Source organism: Sphaeramia orbicularis, chromosome 10 (assembly GCF_902148855.1).
Source record: "Sphaeramia orbicularis chromosome 10, fSphaOr1.1, whole genome shotgun sequence".
Classification (NCBI taxonomy): Eukaryota; Metazoa; Chordata; class Actinopteri; order Kurtiformes; family Apogonidae; genus Sphaeramia; species Sphaeramia orbicularis.
Window position 1 is genome coordinate 47,360,737 of NC_043966.1, and position 6,618 is coordinate 47,367,354.

Genomic DNA, 6,618 nt, shown 5'->3' on the forward strand with positions numbered 1-6,618 from the left:
CTTACTGGATGCCAGCTGTGTGTTGTATTCAGTTGTTTGTACTTGTACCTCTTTGAATGGCTTTTTAAATGCAGTTCCACTCTGATGGACTAAGATGAACTGAATTAACGATGGTACAGGCAGCTGACTAGGATTTGGGTTATGGAAAATGAAGAAATACTAGAAAGTTGAAATTAAGTAATAAGAAAGCATAACAAAGTAGATATGTGCTACTGTTAAGGAAGTTCTTTCATTCCTTCATTTTCCTTCATTTCTTTCATTTGTTTGTTTGAGGGCCCCTGCTACCAAAAGGCAAAGGTGGGGTACACCCTGGATGTGTTGCTACTTCATGACAGGCTGACATATACAGACCAGTAACTATTCACTCACTTCACATCAAGAATTAAATCGAAACCCATTATCACAACAAAGTTCAATATTAATAGAGCAACTTATCAAATGAAGTGAGCTTCTTTTTGGCAACCTAGCCAACAGGAGCAAGAAAAGTAAGCAAAATGCCTTAGACAGTGAGGAAATGTCAGTGTCATATGTTTGTCAATGGCACATGATTAGGATTTGGTTAGGATTAGGCCCCCAAAGACCATGTCCTCAACCTATCAACCATCTTCTAACAAACTTGTTAGAGACCATAGACACATCCTGTTGTTTTCATAGGAGTAGAAAGGCTGGTAATGGCGGTGTTATCTGGCCAAAGTCTTCATAGGGAGTTGATGAAATAACCATGATGACTTTTGCCACATCCTTCATGCCCAACCCAAACTAATCATTAGGCATTATCACAGCCTAAGTAACCCTGACACCTGAATAAAATGTCATAAAGCCAACAATTTTTTTTCAGCCTCATTCCTCTTTTTATTCATGTTTATACACATCAGTAATCACCTTTGACCAGGTGTAGTGATTACATGCTAGCATCTATACTTTGTTTATCAAGAATAAATCATATTGTCTAAATAATTTCATGAGAAGAGGTAAAGATATTTTATTCAAACTTTATGGGCAACAGTACATCTAAACCAAAACACAAAACTGGGCGAAAACGATTTAATTGTTTAAATCTAAAAACACAAGGGAATGGGAAACGGCAGTCTCTCATAGACTCATGGATTTGGTACATCTGCCATCCATCCCAATAACCTCCTGCCAATTGAGGAATGGCAAAAAAAAAAAAAAAAAAAAAAAAACATTTGCAGGGCAGGTAAAACTTTAAAATATGGATATATACAAGATTTGGAAACTTTGGCCTGACACTTTATTTAAACAGCTGAGTTAGTTGAGAACTGATTCTCATTTTCAATAATGACCTGGACATATAGAGACAAACAACCAATCACTCTCACATGCACACCTACGGGCAATTTAGATTAACCAATTAACCTACTAGTGCATATCTTTGGATGGTGGGAGGAAGCCAGAGTACCCGCGCAAACAAGGGGAGAACATGCAAATTCCACACAGACAGGATCCTGGTCTTGGAATCAAACTCTGGACCTTCTTGCTGTGCGACGACAGTGCTATCCATTGCACCACAGATGGGAATTATTTCCTTTTCATTGTTTTGTTTACATGTTGTTTCATCGCTAACTGCTATTGTGCTAACCACAAGTAGGTCAAAGTTTATGTCATACAATGAACATGATTTTAATTGACTACCATCAAAATCTGCTACGCTTCTGATGGTTGAGCACACACTGGCTTTTGATACATGTGATACATACAACTGATTGATAGCATATTGAAGTGAATTTGGGACAACTAAAATACAATTGAGAAGAGCAGAGTCGCAGTCAGATGATCAACAGCACATCGCTATCAGGTGAATGCCTTAACTTATCTGTCAATAGGCCACTGGCAGTCAAAAATCATAATAATAATAATGGATATATAATAATGGCGCTTTTCAAGGCACCCAAAGCAACTTACATTATTGATCCATTATTCACTCACTCCCACATTCACACACTGAATAGAATAGAATAGAATAGAATAGAATAGAATAGAATAGAATAGAATAGAATGCCTTTATTGCCATTATACATATGTACAACGAAATTATAAGAGACAACTCTCTGGTGGTGCATAGTGCAAAAGTTTAAAGAAGAAAGAAGTGTAAATATATATACAGTATAAAAACAGGCATGTCACCAACCAAGAAAACAGTAGAGCTAAGTATATATTGCACTTGACCCTGGCTGAACACTATGACGTATGTTAAATATATGTCCTTTGTGAGGCACTGTCATTGTAATGTGTTCAGTACCTGTATTGCACTTGGATAAAACGTACTGCTAAACCTGGAGGTGTGGGCCTGGATGGACCTGTACCTCCTCCCTGAAGGCAGCAGTGAGAACAGGCTGTGTCCAGGATGTGAACCGTCGAGGATGATGCTTCTGGCCCTGCGCAGACACCTGCTGTTATAGATGTCTGACAGAGAGGACAGCTGGACTCCTATGATGTTCTGAGCTGACTTCCTGACTCTTTGCAGAGCCTTCTTGTCAGCCTGAGAGCTACTCCTATACCACACTAAGATGTTGTGGGTAAGGATGCTCTCCACAGAACATCTATAGAAGTACAGCAGCAGTTCCTGGGACAGGTTCACCCTTCTCACTGGTGGTGGTAAACTACATTTGTAGCCACAGCTGCCCTGGGGAAGGCTGACAGAAGCGTGGCTGCCAATTCATGCCAAACGGCTACTCCGACCACCACCGAGCATTCATTAGCATTCATACACCAGTGTGAGCGACAGTGGAGGCAAGGTGGGTGAAGTGTCTTGCCCAAGGACAAAACAGCAAGGACAGAGTGGGATTCGAACCGCCAACCCTTCGGTTATTGGACGACCCGCTGTACCTTCACCCTGTAAAAATGTGGTTATCTGTTGATGGTGATGATGATGATGATGATGATGACGATGATGTTTGGCACATTCCCAATATGTACTTGTGTAGAAAATGTGGATATGAAATGTATTTTTACTTCTCAACACTGACATTAGATATATCCATGATTTGCTGAAACATACCATTACGATAGGATGATTGGGTTGGCCAAATTATAACTATGATCTTTTCCATTTTAATGCTATCTGGCTGCAGGGGCACCGCTTTATCAAGCACCAACATGGGCAGAATGAAAAGGTATGGATACATGACATTTGGTTGTTCAGTTTAGACAACTTGTTAGCACACATAAGAAGCAATAACTTGGTCAGGATTAAGAAAATATCATAGTTTTGGTTAAAATAAGCCTTTCTCTAGGGTGGAAGAATGATACAGCTGCCATGATGAACAGATTAACCATGGTTAAAAGATATGTAAACATTTGGTGTCGAATGAGATGAACAGATGGACAGTAGTCCAACCAGTGTATTAAAGCCCAACTCTTGACCCTGTGTTGTCACAAAAATGTTGCTAGATGGTTAAAAAAAAAAAAAACATGAGGTTTTTGTTTGTTTCTGTTTACAGTCTTTAAGAGAATGTGTGTTTGAGAGTACATAATAGACACAGAACATCATGTATCTGTTGGATAACTTGTGCCATAAGTGTTATTTAAATAATAACAATGGATTAGATCTCTATAGCACAGTGGTTCCCAACCTTTTTTAGCTTGTGACCCAATTTTAACATCACAAATTTCTGGCAACCCCAGACATTCAAAACAGAGACATTTGTTTTTGCTAAAAATCAATTTGTTTCTGATCATGTAACAGTTAGCTATACTATGTTGCAAATACACATTAATTTTAGAGGACATTTAGTCTATATAATGCATATTATTATGGATGTAGGCAGAAAAGCCAGGTGTAGATTACTGCACAAAGTGAGAATTTTATTATATTAAGGTTGAAAAACACTGCTACAGCACTTAACATTATTAATCCATTATTCATTCACTCTCGCATTCACACTCTGGTGATGGTAAACTACGTTTGTGGCCACGGCCACAGCTGCCCTGCAGCAGGCTGATGGAAGCATGGCCACCATTTTGTGCTTCTGACCACCACCACCAAACATTCATACGCATTCATACACCAGTGTGAGTGAGGAGGCAAGGTGGGTGAAGCGTCTTGCTTCACAATGGCACATTTAACTTCTCATCATTCCTCTCAAAAGGAGCAAATAACCCTATTTTCCAGAGTCAGTTATGTTGCATTAACAAGATATCCTTTGGCTTTTGATAGGAGCTTAAATTAGTTAGTTTTATACTTAAATCACAATTGTGCACCTGAGACGTGTTTTAAAATGACCTTCCACAACGTAAATCCAATGTTGGAAGCATTTGGTGTTGGTTGTGTTGGTGAAGTTTCTAAGCTAAAAATAATTTAAAACAGCAGTAGTAGTATGTAATCTTTAGTGGCATCTAGTGGTGATGCTGCAGATTGCAAACTAAATGTCCTATCTGACCCTCCCCTACGGTGACCACAGAAAAACAGGAAAGGCCCTTGGTAGAGTCTGTATTTATTTGATCCTTTCTTGGCTTTTTATCTTAGTGAATAATAACTGTGGTCTACCCTCAAACCCTGAAAACATCAGATGCCACCCAACAAAACTGAAAATGTACTCAGCGGACATAACATACTGTACATACAGACGTAGCACCAACTGGAGCAGTCTAGCTAGTCTTTGAGAGTCAACAACATAACAACATAACATAATGTGACAGCACAACTTTAACAGTCAGTTTACCAACACACTTAACAACTGGTCAGTAATGACTGGATATCCTCCCCAAATGCACTAACTGCCTGTGAGCTGTTGCACGTTCTAGTGTCAAAACAAACATGGACATTAGCCGGCAGCTGTCAGCATGGATGTATTATTAGACTAGTCCACAGCAGCTCACTGGGTTTATTTGTTTTAGTTCCACTTTATAAATAAATAAATAAACAAACATACATGCACACACACACACGCACACACACACACACACACACACACTACCGGTCAAAAGTTTTAGAACATCCCAATTTTTCCAGTTTTGTATTGAAATTCAAGCAGTTCAAGTCCAATGAACAGCTTGAAATGATACAAAAGTAAGCGGTGAACTGCCTGAGGTAAAAAAAAAAAAAAAAAAAGGTAAGGTTAAACAAAACTGAAAAATAATGTACATTTCAGAATTATACAAAAAGGCAAGCAAGAAATGGGTTAAACAGTTAAAGTAGTTCTGCAGCAATGGAGGTTGATCAAGCCTCGAAAGTTGGTGCTATCAATTCCTACAGGTATCCCAACATTTCTTAATTCCTTCCAACCCCCTCTGTTTGCATAAAAGTGGTGTTGGAACACACTTTAGTACCATACCGTTGTGAGCATTATTTCAACAGTATTGTACTGCAGAAAGTAGAATGTTACTATAAAAATGGAAAAGAGGAAAAGGCAATTAACGATAGAAGAGAGACAGACCGTCATAACACTTAAAAATGTAGGTCTTTCCCACAGAGAAATTGCCAAGAAAGTCAAGGTGTCAGCTAGTCCAGTTTCCTTCACCATCCAAAGGCGCTCAGAAACTGGGGGAAATGCTGGCAGGAAGAGGTCTGGCAGACCCAAAGACACAACAGAATCAGAAGACAAGTTTCTGAGAGTCAACAGCTTGAGTGATAGGAGACTCACAGAACAACAGCTTCAAGCACAGCTCAATAGTGGTCGTAGTAAGCAAGTCTCAGTTTCAACTGTGAAGAGAAGACTTCCAGTTGCAGGTTTCATCAGTCCACCTTCTTCCAGTCTTCGGTAGTCCACTGGCGGTGTTTCATGGCCCAGGCAAGCCTCTTTTTCTTATTCTGAAGTCTCAGCAATGGCTTTCTTGCTGCAACTCAACCCGTCAAACATGCATATATATATATATATATATATATATATATATATATATATATATATATATATACATATACTATATATATATATATATATATATATATATATATATATATATATATATATATATATATTAGGCCTGTAACGGTACACGTACTGAACCGTTTCGATACACACCTGTTCGGTTCGGTACACAGCTGTACCGAAACGGCACAGTACGTTGAGAAAAAAACCATAAGGTTAAAAAAAAAAAACAAATATGATGTCAGCCTGAAGGGAAGAGACTGAAGACCCTCCGCCATCACTACAGTCTTGTTTGGGATCAGTACACGTTCAGGTGAAAGACAACAAGCCCCCCCCCCCGCCGACAAAAAAAAAAGAAATCCCCCCACTGTGTTTTTGACAAATTACACACAAACACACACACAAACACACACACACAAGTACACAAAGTGGCCTAAACACTTTATCTGTCCTAAAATAAATAATTAGGTTAATTTATTTGTGAAAGTTGCTCTTCAGTTTGTTTAAACAGAATACCAGTTTGCTCTCTTGTGTTAATGTTGCACTTCATGTGGATTTTTTTTTTTTTTTTTTTTTTTTTTAAAGCAGAATGTGAACTGACAGAAATGTGATTAGATTTTTGTTGTTTGTTTAAAACTCCCTTTCAGGGAAAAGTGCAATACGAATGTTTAAAATACATTTAGTAATATTTTATTTTCTATTTGATTTAGAGCAGCAGAATTATATTATTCCTGTTTTTCTATATTCTATTGTCTCCAAAAATTGGGGGAAGAATGTTCAAAAATTCATA

General features: G+C 38.3%; 1 long non-coding RNA gene across 1 annotated transcript; it reads right to left on the reverse strand.

Annotated features, from left to right (window-relative positions):
• Positions 1-1,333: 1,333 nt before the first annotated feature.
• On the reverse strand, positions 1,334-2,834 carry LOC115427159 (uncharacterized). The gene is made up of 3 exons (XR_003936442.1): positions 2,609-2,834; positions 2,512-2,513; positions 1,334-1,348 (listed from the first exon to the last, which is right to left on the reverse strand). It is a non-coding gene; the product is annotated as an uncharacterized LOC115427159 (long non-coding RNA).
• Between the last annotated feature and the right edge of the window lie 3,784 nt (positions 2,835-6,618).